This window comes from Sturnira hondurensis, unplaced genomic scaffold (assembly GCF_014824575.4).
Source record: "Sturnira hondurensis isolate 20B ecotype Veracruz unplaced genomic scaffold, ASM1482457v3 Scaffold0018728, whole genome shotgun sequence".
In the NCBI taxonomy this organism is placed as follows: domain Eukaryota; kingdom Metazoa; phylum Chordata; class Mammalia; order Chiroptera; family Phyllostomidae; genus Sturnira; species Sturnira hondurensis.
This window is the reverse complement of record NW_028091359.1, coordinates 9,095,287-9,108,614: the sequence shown is the minus strand read 5'-3', so window position 1 is coordinate 9,108,614 and position 13,328 is coordinate 9,095,287. Positions and strand designations below refer to the sequence as shown.

At 47.9% G+C, this 13,328-nt stretch overlaps 1 long non-coding RNA gene across 1 annotated transcript; it reads left to right on the top strand.

Moving 5' to 3' along the window:
* The first annotated feature begins 8,525 nt into the window (after positions 1-8,525).
* On the top strand, positions 8,526-10,571 carry LOC119003528 (uncharacterized). The gene is made up of 2 exons (XR_005069981.1): positions 8,526-9,190; positions 10,284-10,571. It is a non-coding gene; the product is annotated as an uncharacterized LOC119003528 (long non-coding RNA).
* The last annotated feature ends 2,757 nt before the right edge of the window (positions 10,572-13,328 follow it).

Sequence of the window (13,328 nt, the reverse complement as noted above, 5' to 3'; positions counted from 1 at the left end):
GGGGGATGCCGAGGAGCCTGGCCCCTGGTGAGAGTGACTTTTCAGGCCTGACCTCATGCAGTTCCAAGGCGCTCTCCGGCAGGTCTCGTGGGAAAGCTGCACTCGCCACACTGGGCCTGGTAACAACCACACAGTGCAGACTCTGAGGGGAGGTCAATCAAGGACTCAGGCCCTCTGGTCGGCAGTGACAGTCGCATAGTTGTATTCCTAGCTGAGACACCTTCCTTCCTAGGTGTCCTGGTCTGAGACCTAGGTGTCTCTGCTGATGCATCCTTATAGGGTGAGCATGAGAGGGAACCTTGAAGTCATTTGTCCCCACCCTGACTTGGTACCCAACATCTCCACTCCCAGCTTTTCCCCCTCACCTCTCCTTCAACTTCAAGATTCATAGAACCGCCAGCACCTTTGGCTGGGGGCTCCACTCCACAGTGAGACGACGCCTGCGCTGAGCCTCCTGACCCTCAGGGTAGCACGGGGGAAAAATGCAACAGGGGAGTGGGCATTTTCTCCAGCTTTAGACCCATGCTCATACCACAGCAGTAAGAGAGCAAAGCCTGGATTCTCCCAGTTTGGCTCGTTGCTGGAATTGGCCACGTGGACACCTGACAGCTGAGCTCTCTCCAGCTCACTGAGCTCCCGCCCCAAGTGCCCCTTGGTCCTTCCCATGTGAGAAAGCATGGTGGCGAGCTTCTTATAACAAGGTTATATCTGCAACATGACAAGTAGCTGCCACTGTTTTCCATTACCTTTTCCCAAGACTTGGACAATGCTTTCAAGAAACAAAAAGTGGGGCCCGGGTGGCAGGAGTAGGAGACAGTGAAGGTCACCCCAAGGGCATTGGGAACCCACTGAAGGGTTTTGAGTCCCAGAGAGCCAGGCCATTTTGTCTATCCGAAGCATGACCCTGGTTGCCATGCGGAAAGAACAGCAGAGTGTCAGAGACAAGAGACCGGTCCAGGGACTGAGGCTCTGGTCCAGACAAGAGATCCGACACTCAGGCCAAGGTGGAGGCAGAAAGACAGGGAAGGGTGGCAGTGGGTCCGAGACACAGTTTGTGGGGCACCAGCAACACTTAGGTCTGAGGGGATGTCACAGCTTTGGGAGCAAAAGGTTTCCAAAAGAGCATCTCGGTTTCTGGCTCAAGCAACTGGGCGGATGGTGGTGCCGTTTGCTAGAATAAGAGGGCTTGGCTTGGCTGAACTGGGGACCCATAGACCACGTTCTCCATGCACCACTGGATTCCGCGAGGCCCAGGGCACGGACCTAGCAACCCACGACGGGAGCTGGGCTCACATCAAAACTGCAAATAGCCTGTACTTTGATCATTTCCTTGATATCAGGTATTTGCAAACAAGGCTTGTGCTTCATATGGGTCTTAGATCATCCATACCCTTAAGAAACAAAACAAAACAAACAAAAACTTCCAGTTTTGTTTTGTTTCGTTTTGTTCCTGTTTCTTGCTGACTAGAAAGAACTAAACGCTGCCATATGCTCAGAAAATGTCCAACGTTGGCATGTTTTTTTTTTAATGTAGTTTTATCTGGTGGAGGCACCGAGCCTTCAACTAAGTAACCCTGTAATCTGCACGTTGTGAATAACCATGTAATTGAGCAATTGCCGTAATCGCTGAGGGCTGCTGTGTGGACAGGGAGCTCTGGGGTTTTTTCCAGCTTCTTTCTGGAGTGCCAGGAAAGGGAGCCCTGGACCTGGGTCTCAGGCCCCAGGGTCCTTCCCCCAGGAGCAACGAAGGGGAGGACAAGGGCCCCGGTAAGCCGAGTGAAGCTTGCACCTGGCTTGGAAGCATTTCCCAGAAGGATCTTCCGGGATCTGTTTCTTTGTTTTGTTTGTTCTGTTTTTTAGTTGAAAACCTTAGGACTAGCCCGGTCTGTGCAGAGCCGCCTCGAGGGCTGAGCATGGTCTCGTTAGAACTCTGTACCGTGCTGATTGCTGTTTACAGAGCGTCTCCTACGCCTTGGCACATGGCCCAACAGACCAATAGGGTACTGCAGGCGGGTGTTACATTCCTGCATTTTTCAGATGTGCAAGCAGGCTATTGGGTAATCTGTAGAAGGTCAGGCTGTTAGTAAATTGTGCTGATAGAACTTGAAACCCAAGCCCGCCTAGCGCTCAGGAAGGTCAAGCTCCCCGTTCTACCCTAAAGTCGCTGGTCTGAGAGTCAAGTGCAGAGACATCCTAGGGCCCTCAAACAACACCATTTGTAACTGCATCCCTGTCCCCCTGAGCTCTAGACTTGCCTGGGGATCTCTGAGTGCAACGTGCTCCGAACCCACAAGATCACATTTCCTGTGATGTCTTAACTCACCACCCCCTACCCCCACATTCCTCGTCCCATGTAACGAAGCTGCCATTTCCAAGCTGTTGGAACTGGACATCTTGGGATCAGTCTTCACGTCTCTCTCTCTCTCCCTCCTCCCTTCTGTGTGTGTGAGTGTGCACGTGTGTGTGTGTGGCCCACCAGTTGCTCCTATCTCTAAGCATCTTTCATACTAATTATGCCTCTCCTCTCCATCCCTCTCCACCGTGTTAGCTTTAGCCTTCACCTACATTTATAGTAGCCCCCTAACTGGTCTCCTTGTCAGAAAGATTTTTCCGAAGCACAAACATGACTGTGTCTCTCCACGCTTTGAATGGCTCCCCATGGCCCCTATAAAAGAAAAGCTCACATTCATAGCTTGCTTCGTCTGTAACAGCCTCTTCTGCCGATTCTCCCAGGCACCTTCTTCAAATCCCACACCCTCACACCCATGCCCTGCACTCACACCAACTTCTCTTCACCACTGACTGTCCTGGATTCTTACACTCTCGCCTCTGCCCGTGATATTCCCTCTGCCCGTGATATTCCCTCTGCCGTGACTGTCCTTCCTCTCCTTGGCGCCTGGGGAATTCCTGCATGACCCCGGGAGTCACCTGGAAAGGCGCCTTCTCTGCTCGGCTGCCCGCTTCCCCTGTCACAGGCAGAATTAGTGCCTTCTATTTTGCTGCACTGTTATAATGTTTATGACAATGACTTGTGGCTGTCTGTTGTCTGTCTTGAGGGCCCTGCTTTCCTAAAGAGCAGTGATTATATATTATTCACCACTATAGTGCCCCAAGCCCAGTTCGCTGTCTGGTACTTAATGGCTACTCATTAAATGTCTGGCAAAGAAGTGGGTGAGCAGGAAAAAAAAAGGAAAACATGGCAACCAGGCTCTGGAAAATCATGCGTGGTTTTGCACTAATGTGACAGATGTTACTGGAAAGGCGAAAGAGAGCACAAGGTGATTCTGAGGTGAGTGTGCTTGTGATCGAGGGCAAACGGGATGTTCGAAAGCTCCAAGAACTAAAAAGGAATGCCGGCAGACTCCCCTGCAATTGGCAGGCACTTCCCTGGGGCAGCGCCGTGCACTCTGTGTAATTGAGGCAGGCCTGCCCACCTGTCAATCACAGTCTGAGAGGGCCGTGTTGTAGCAGGCTCGCAGGGACACGGAGGAGGGCTTTGCTTGGGGTCCTTCTCCCGCCAGGCTGGGCGAATCATTCCCCAGGTCTCATTCTCTTTTCACAGGAATCTATTGCACACCCACTGCATGCCTGGCTTTTTGCTCTATGCTCTCATGACATTTTAAGTCTTAGATGTTCTCCCTCCACTCAGGAGGCTGCAGTCACACTGGAAAAGCTCATGCGTACAAATGGAATTACTAGAAGTCACAGGACCATATAAGATCAATGTTAGATTGTATGAAATTAGCTGGGAGTAAAGAGGCACCTAGAGGATGGGTGGATGGATGGATGGGTATGGATGGATGTGGGTAGATGGATAGATGGTTATGGGTGTATATAGGTGAACAGACAACTAAGTCTTCTCTGAGCTTGTAATTGCTTTAAACTAATCAGATACATGAAAAAATCATCATGCTTCAACGTGTCAACCTTTCAACACTTCAAGTGGCACAATGATTTAGCCCAATCGAAAACACTCGATATTACTTTAAGGAATGATACTGACGAGTGAGAGGTGAGAATTTTTGGAAGGTTGCTGGTACTGGTATGGTTGGCCCCTAAATGACACCTTCTTTGCCTGCAGAAAATGCTAGTCCTGACAGGAAGAACCAGCAACTCCTCACCACCTAGGAATGAAAATAAGAAGCAGACAGGAAACCACGTTTATTTTTTACCACGAGTCAGCCAAACTCCCACACCTCTGCTGTGCATTTCCTCTGTTGGGGGTTATAAAGCACAGCGGGGAAAGAATGCTCCCCTCCTCCCTTTCTCCCAGGAAGCTGTCTCATCGTCTCCCTGCTGGGTACAGGCTGGGAAAGGTTGCAGGAGCACAGCTAGGGACAGGCACAGAAACAGTGCTCCATCCTCCACCCGGGCTCCTCCAGAGGGTCCTTGTGAAACCGCCCGCTGCAGGAAGCCATGTAGCTGGGCAGCAACGACCATGCCGGCAGGGATGCTGGCAGGGATGCAGCTGATGAAAAAAGCCCACACAGAACATGACTGAGTCACAGGGCAGACCAAGCTGCTGCTGAAAATTGTTCTGTAATGACATGACCTGGAAGGAAACAACAGAGCCCTTGACACCATGGGATGTGCAAATGTTTCCAAACCTCACTCACAGGCTCAGAACGTGCACCTCCCAAAGATTGTTTGGCCCTTGAGTTTTCGTGTGAGTTTTCTTCATCCCTCGGAGTCTCCCCAAGAAAAGTGGAAACGGGAGTACCTGTTCTAATTTAGACAGTTCTTTTAACTTTATTTAAATTACTGTTATCATGCCCAGTCTTCCCTAACGATGTGCCTCGGTAGGCCACGTCTCCGAGGTGCAGACCCTTAATAAGGATCTTGGTCCAAGAGATGTAATTTGACAAGTCTGGCATTCTCCAGCCCAGCTGGGCCTTGTCCCCACTTGCCCTCGCCTCTCTCGCCCCCTCAGGAAGCACTCCGCTGGGTTCTTCTCAGTTTTCTCGTGGCCCAACTGAGCCCTTCTGCTTGGACCTGCCTGTCTGGTCCTCACATAACAACACATCATAACCAAATGCTAACAAGCAGACTGGAGAAACATCCTTACTCATATTCACATGGGTGAAATATTATCATAAGGTTGTCCAACTGAGAACAAATTTGCTTTAAACTGTAGTTGCTCTCCATCTCACATCCACTAGGAGGGCTACTCTTGAAAGAAAGAAAGAAAGAAAGAAAGAAAGAAAGAAAGAAAGAAAGAAAGAAAGAAAGAAAGAAAGAAAGAAAGAAAGAAAGAAGGAAGGAAGGAAGGAAGGAAGGAAGGAAGGAAGGAAGGAAGGAAGGAAGGAAGGAAGGAAGGAAGGAGGAAACCTGGCTGGTGTAGCTCAGTGGATTGAGCACAGGCCTGCAAACCAGACGATCGCGGTTCGATTCCCAGTCAGGGCACATGCCTGGGTTGCAGGCCAGTTCCCGGCAGGGGCCAGTTCCCAGCAGGGGATGCACAAGAAGCAACCATACATTGATGTTTCTCTTCCTCTCTCCTTCTCTTCCCCTCTAAAGATAAATGAATAAAATATTTTTAAAAAAAGAAAGAAAGAAAAGAAAAGAACAAATGTTAGCAAGAATGCAAAGAAACTTCGACCTTTGTGAATTCCAGCCTTGGTGGGAATATAAGATGGTGCAGCCACTGTGGAAAATAATAAGGCATTTCCTTAAAAAACTAAAAATAGAGTTACTGTCTGATCAAGCAATTCCACTTCTGGGTAGGTATCCGAAGAATTGAAAGCAGTGTCTGAAAGAGATACTTAGGTGTGCACCTAGCAGCTAACGTGGAGATGCAACCCGCGTGTCCGCCCGTAGATGGACAGATGAGGGAATGCAGTTTGCAAACACCATGGAATATTACTCAGACTTAAAAAGGAAGAAGGGTCTGACCCGGGCTTTAACCTGGATGGAGCTGGAAGAAATTGTGCTAAGTGAAAGAAGCTGCTTATGAAAGAGTAAACATGGTAGAAGTCCGCCTCCCTGAGGCCCGTAGAGCAGTAACAACCAGAAAGACAAAAAGCAAATGGAGGCTGGGTGGAGGGAATGGGGAGTGAGTGTGTAGTGGGCACAGAGTTCCAGTCTGACAAGAGGAAGTTCCTGAGACAGATGCTGGTGATAGTCACACAACAATGTAAGTGTATGTAATGCTACCAAACTGTACACTTAGAGATGGTTCCTATGGTGAATTTTATGGTGTGTGCATTTTACCTCAATAAAGAATTTTAATGTGGTTGCCCTGAGTTTCTGCACATACAAAAGAAACTGGATCATCCTGACCTTCTCCTGAGTGCAAAGGAGCTGAATACTCTTCTAGAAGTTTCAGAAAAGCAAACTGCCATCGTGTTCGATGTAGGAAGGACTCGGCTTGAAATGATGCTGTTTCCCTGAGGATATAGGTGTGAGGGGGGCCTGTATCCTCAGGGCTAGTCACCGCAGGTTAGTCACCTTCCCTTTGCTGGGCCTCTGTTTTTTCTTATGCAAAGTGAGAAGGCTGCTTGCAATGAATCTCCTTTGGGGTCCCCTCTGGGTCTAGAATTCATTCTTTTGTTTTTTAAGTATATTTTATTAATAATGCTATTACAGTTGTCCCATTTTTTTCTCCCCTTTAGTCACCTGTGCCCTGTACCTCCCCTTCCGCCTCATTCCCCACCTTAGCTCATGTCCATGGGTCATACATATAAGTTCTTTGGCTTCTCCATTTCCCACACTATTCTTAACCTCCCCCTGTTTATTTTGTACCTGCCATTTATGCTTCTTATTTCCTGTACCCTTTCCCCCATTCTCCTCCTTACCCCTCCCCACTGATAACCCTCCCTGTGATCTCTATTTCTGTGATTCTGTCCCTGTTCTAGTTGTTGGCTTAGTTCTTTTCTGGAGTTCATTCTTTTTAAAAGGTAGTCTGGGATCACCAGACTCTGGAAATACCTTCAAGGTTATGAAGGTTCTTGGATTTCCAGAGCCAGCACGCCATGCATAGAGATGTTGACTGACCCACCACAGACGCAGGAGCAGAGAAGGGCCAGCGTATGCATCGTTTATCCCAGAATCGTACCATCACCCAGCTGCTTCATCTCTGGCCTGGATCCACTCTCAGGTCTTACCTCTCTGGGTTTCTTGCGAAGGTGGAGAATTTAGCCTCTGGAAAGTGATCAGTCACAGCCTTCAGGAAGGTTTGCCAGCTGATGTTTGTTCGCTTTATTTTGTTCTCTTTCAGTTTACCAAACTGATTTATGCGGCCCTTATGTCCTTCTATTCTGGGCTGGCCAGTCTCTCTTTATTTCTTACCTGGCCCCCACCCCCGGTCCCAGCGTTGTCAACACCACTTACTCAGAAGTGTGTCACAGATCAGTGTGTTGTAAAGACTGAGTAAGAACTAGAGCCGTTTGGCCCTGACCTGTGTGGCTCATTTGGTCGGGTGTCATCCCACAAAGCCAAACGTCACAGGACTGATTTCCGGTCAGGACACAGGCTGAGGCTGTGGGTTCAGTCCCTGGTTGGGACACATACGAGAGAAAACCGACTGATGTTTCTCTCCCTCTCTTTCTCCCTCCCTTCCCCTCTCTCTAAAAATAAATAAATAAATATGTTTTTAAAGAAAGAGAACGGTCTGCCTTGGAGTGAGGGGAAGTCAATGTGAAGTCAGTTTAGCAACATTTAAAATCGGAAGTGGGGAAGGGTGAGTGGAGCGTGTACTCTTCCCTCTTCCTTCATTTATCCACCTTCCTTTCTTACCGCTACCCCTTCCAGAGGTGAAGATACAGAGATAAATATTTGGCGAGTCAAGACAGTGCTCAGCCCTGAACAAAACCTCCCTCTGTGGGTGCTGTGCCGCTTGCCTTTTGGTCCCCTAGATGCTGACCTCCTGTCTCAGACTAAAGGAAATGCTGTAGGAAAGACAATGGCGGGCCAGACTTGAGTCTTCACTACTGTTTCCTTAGGCCGGATGGGTCTGTCCTTCATTCTACTGTCTTTCTAATCGGTAGGTCACTGCTGCTATGAACTCCCTGGCATCTGGGCCTGGTCTGGTCTTAATTTAAGAGAAGGACATAAGGCACAAACCCTTATGGGCAGAGATAATTGCAATGGGACATATTTTTCCTAACCCGAGTCTTTCCCTCCTGGCCACTGCATTCCAGGGGACTGCATCTTGCCAGTCTCAGTATGGTGTCTCCCCAGAGCGGGTATCCGGGTCCTTGTTCTCCTGAAACCCAATGTTTGAATTACTCTTCTTCCATCTCCTCCCAGGTATTTCCTGAGGCTTCAAAAAAGTTTTCCTTCGGAACAACAAATTGAAGTTGTCCAGATAAAGGACTTTGTACTAGTGCATCTGAAGTCTAATTTTTCAATATATACATTGATGAGTGAATTGGTCTATTATTTCTACATGAGCTTATGTTGTGAGCTGGGCCTAAGGGTCATGCACACCTTGTGAGTTCTTTTTGTAGATAATGGTAGCTGCTAAAAAAGAAAGTTTAGAATGGGGGGAAGTTTTAGCAATTCTCTCCTGACCTTCACAACAGATTATAAAGAAGGAAAATCTCAGACCAAAGTCTCCCTGTTACATGAACATTTGTTCAACAAACAGTTCTTGACAAACAGACACACACAGTGCATGCAGCTGGTTCTGTAGATAGGCATGAAGTCCCGGTTCTCGGTCTTTGGGGAGCTATGAACGCCACCTTTATTGGAAAGGCTTAGTCAAGAAAAACACAGCAACATTCCAGAAGTAGGATTCAGTTTACTCTCAGTTTGATTTTGGCAACCAGATATGCCAGAGGCTGAACACAAGATCGCTCACTGACCCAGCCTCAGAGGCCCACTCTAAGAGTGCAGGCTCTACCTCACAAGCTTTTCATTCCCCGGTCATAAAGGTGAGAGGCATCTCCAAAACATTTTAGCCAAACACAAAACCTGAATACCTTCCTTTCTCCAGTGAGAGCTCATTTCTAACCGTTGTCATGCTAGATAAAATGCGATTGCCTTCACCAATAAAAGTAATTCCCGTACCCCTGTTATCTAGCCATTTCCAAAGTTTTCAGCCACCCAGCCCATAGGAACTCATGGCGGGGGCCCTGGGAAACAAATACAGCATGGAAGAAGAGACATTCAGTGGTAGGCTCCGTGGGCCTGGAGCTTCGAAGACCAACCTGGACCAGTGTTTGGACTGCACGTCTACAACAAATAGATGGTAACCAAAGGGCTAGGATGAGGTCACCTGGGGAAGACTTGTAGAGTAAGGGAAGAGCACAGGACGGAGGTGTAGGGAATAAGAGGGGCCTGCACAGGTCAAGAAGCTTGGCAAGTAAAGAAAGAGGGACAAATGACCTTACACTTGTTAGACTGGCTGCAGGAAGGCATCGACTTTGGGAAACTTGCCAGGTGGCAATGAGAAATGCGATGAGGTTGAATGTAGGACACTGATGAGATCACGGCAGGGTTGCGATGGGGAAGCCCAAGGAAGCTCGTTCTATGGAACACGAAGGAAGAGAGTAAGATCAGGGCTTGGGTGTGATGTGGGGAGAACCATAGATAACTGAGAATGCAGGGTGCACAGGTGTGCAGCGGCAGGTCCAACGGAAGTGACGCACTGGGAAGCAGAGCTCGGGGTTGACAACCAGACATCATGGTGCCATTCTCTCAGGGTGTGTGCGATCCTGCCAAGGTCCACAGTACAGGGTCATGAAGAGCAGCAAATCAGAGCAAGCCCGGGGAATCCATAGTAGTCTTTTTTTTTTCAAATGCAGAACTTAAACTTAAGGGGGCCCGTGACGCCCTAGAATTAAAACTATTTAGGGGCTTGCTTGGAGAGATCTCTAACTCTGATAGGCCTTCCCTTCTTGTCAAAATGAAATTCCTTTGAATTGATGGAGTTTAATTCACTGGAGTCATTTGTAGTAAAAAACCCACACAGATATGGGAGTTTTGCTTTATTCTATTACAACCTATAACATGCTAATAAACACAGATTTTACAGTCTTTTACCTCATTTAGGAAGAGACGGAAAAATTCCACCACAAACAATCCTCACTGAATTTTGATGATGACCCTAAACCTTTCCCTCTGGTACCCAAAAGTAATTATACTCCCACTGGGGCAAAGAATGGTTTGTTTTCTAATTATAGAACAGATGTTTTACGGAAGTAATTACCCCGGTGCCACCCATAAAAAATAACCTAGAAAATATTCTTTGACTTAGGAAACAGCTGTGTGACTGCCAGCAGCAAACCCTTATTAGAAGGAAAAAAATGAGTCCTCATGTATATGGACCAAATGTATTTCAGAGACACTCTGCCTGATTCCTCAGAATTCTGAGATCCCAGGAATCGGGAGCAAGAACCTGTCATTGCTCACTGTGTGGAAGCAGGTATGGAGCGGACAGGGAGATCCCACCTTAATGTCGGCGGACGGGGAATTTCAGGAGCACACCTCCGGTGCATCTCGGACCTGGACAGGTCTCCTGTAACGTCTGCCCCGTAGAGGTACAGGTGACTTCCAACAGGTGATGGTTGCTGGGTCATTCACTTAATAGTCGGCGTGGAGGAGCACACCTACAAAGTCAGGTGTAGTATCCCTGTCCTGCTCAAAAACCTTGCAGTCGCCTTCCTACTGCCTCCCAAACTAAGCATCAGCGCTTCACCTGGGAATGGGAGACCCTCCACGGATGCTCCCAAAGCCCTTTCCAGCCCCCATCTCCTCTGCACCATGCTCACTCCGAACTAGACCACTCGCCATTTCACCAGCCCACTCAGCCTTCCTCCCCTTGACCTCCCCAGCTCAGATGGGCCTTTCCAGCCAGAGGCGGTCCTGTTTCATGCAAGGAATGGGATTCTTCAATTCCTACATCTTAGGACCGATTATCCTGTAGCAACACGTAGGAAGTTTGGCAGATACGTTCTCTAAACACAGAACGCTACAAGCAATTTGGTTCTTACAGGTGTGTAGTCCTCCGCGTTATTTTTTATCTTTCCCATTATTGTGTTCAGTTAGAGAGTCGTTTGCGGACGTAAGCTGTAGCCCCGGCAAAGTGCTGCTCTCTGTTCCCTCTCTCTCCACACGAGCGCTCATGGTTTACGGACAGCAGTCTTCTGAGTTGCGTTTCCTGCCTATCGCAGCCTGCGGAGCGTTCTGCTGCATCTGACTGCATGCCAGTGACTGATTTTTTTAAGACACGTTTTTCTTTGTGTTGAGCTTAGCACCGGCAGATAATGAAAAGGTCAGATAATATTGTTACATAGCAGATAAACATTGAAAATGATCAATAGTTGTAAAAATTAAAATAATAGCATAATAATGGCCGCAGTCAGTTACAGAATTTTCAGTATTCACAACCAACAGATTGGTCTTGGGAATAATAACAATAACAATATGGAACGGTGAGTATTTTGTTTTATCAGCAAAAGAGGCATCGACATTTATCAATAATTTAAATGCTGTGTACTATCTACTCGGTCCACCAACTCACAAATTAATTATACAAGAAATTGTGTTTTTAATTTGGGGAATATGAATAATCCCAAATTTGGAAGCACAGAGGAGAGGAGCCTGAGACTGGGGCAGTTCATGAGACTTTATTAATATTTCGATACATCCTATTTTCTAATTTCAGCTAGGACTCCATGCCTTCGAGGACATAAACGGGGCTGTATGACAAAGAGAAACCTGTAGGCAGGAGAGGGCTGTAGGAGCCAGAGTCACCCAGAGAAGCAGGACCAGTAGCAGACACACATCAGGACACTCACTGCAAGGAATCAGCTGACATGACTGCGGGGGCCCGGCTAGGCAAGTCCCAAAGCCACACGGCAGCCAGACGGCGAGGGCAGGCTGGCCATCGGCACAAGGGCTGAGGCTGTTGTCCACAGACCAGATTTCTTTTCTTTTTAATCCTCACCACCAGAGGATGTGTTTATTGATGTGTGTGAGTGTGTGTGTGTGTGTGTGTGTGTGTGTATGAGAGAGAGAGAGAGAGAGACACATCCATCAGTTGCCTCCCGTATATGCCTTGACTGGGGATCAACCCTCAACCTAGGTATGTGCCCTGACCAGGGATTGAACCCACAACATTTTGGCATACAGGACAATGCTGAGCCACCTGGCCGGGGCCAGGATTCCTATTCATGGAAGCCTCAGATCTGCTCTTAAACCCATTCAGTGGTTGATTCGGGCATTATTTACTGGATTGTTTAGGATAACCTCCCTGTCTTTAAATCGACCATGAGCATTAATCACACTTACAAAATTCTTTCACAGCAGCCTCTGGGGTAGTGTTTGGCTGCAGAAGCTAACTGGACACATTCACAGTTCTGGATGGGGCGGTCTAAAAAGTTTGAACAAAACCTTGAGACACAGATGCCAAGCAGAAAGAACAACCAGTACATAGTCCCTACTACTGGAAAGATTGTGGCCTGTTCAAATTACTACAAGGAGGCCAACAGGCCTGGACTAAGCAAAGAGGAAGAAAAGACAAAATTCAATGGGAGATATTCTACTACGTGGGCCTTTCAGGTCATAGAAAAATAAGCGGATTGTATTCTAACGCAACTAGGTAGTCATTAAAGTTTTAAGCAGCAGAGCAACATAAAGCTACATACTTTTAAAAGAGATAACTATTTTCTGTGCAGGGAGACCCATTTGAAGGGGATCCAGGTGATAGTGGATTGTGCTATAACACAGATGCTGGGGGCTGGAGACCTAGGAGAGGGCACGGCTCCGGGAAGTATTCTGGAGCTGTGCCCAGACAGGCGTTGCTACCTAACTGCAGGCAGACCTCGGAGATACTGTGGGTTGGGTTCCTGGCCACCGCAGTTAAGTGAGTATCACCATAAAGCAAGTACTGCAATAAAGTGGACCGCACAGATGCTTCGGTTTCCAGGACATGTGCTTCCTCTCTTCTGTAGTCTGTAAAGTGTACCATTGCACTGTGTCTAAAAGGACAATGTACACACCTTAATTAAACAACACTTCATTACTTAAATGTATTAACCATCCCCTGGGCCTTCAGGAAATCATCATCCTTTTGGCACCGATGGATTTGCTCACTGAAGGTTGCCACAAACCTTCCCTTAAAAAAGCAATGCGAGACTTCCGCCAAGATGGAGGCATAGGTGGAAACACTGTGCCTTCTCCCACAACCAAGTTTGAATACAACAAAGGTTTGGAGAAACAAAGACACAACCAAAGGACAGAAAATTGAATTATACGGAAATCCGACTACATCTAACCATTCAACGGGGACGGTAAGAGGGGCGGAGCCAGCAGCGAGCAGGGTCGGGCAGGACAGGGCCCCCGACCCAGGCGCGCAGGCAGACGGGAACCAGTTGGGGTGCGGG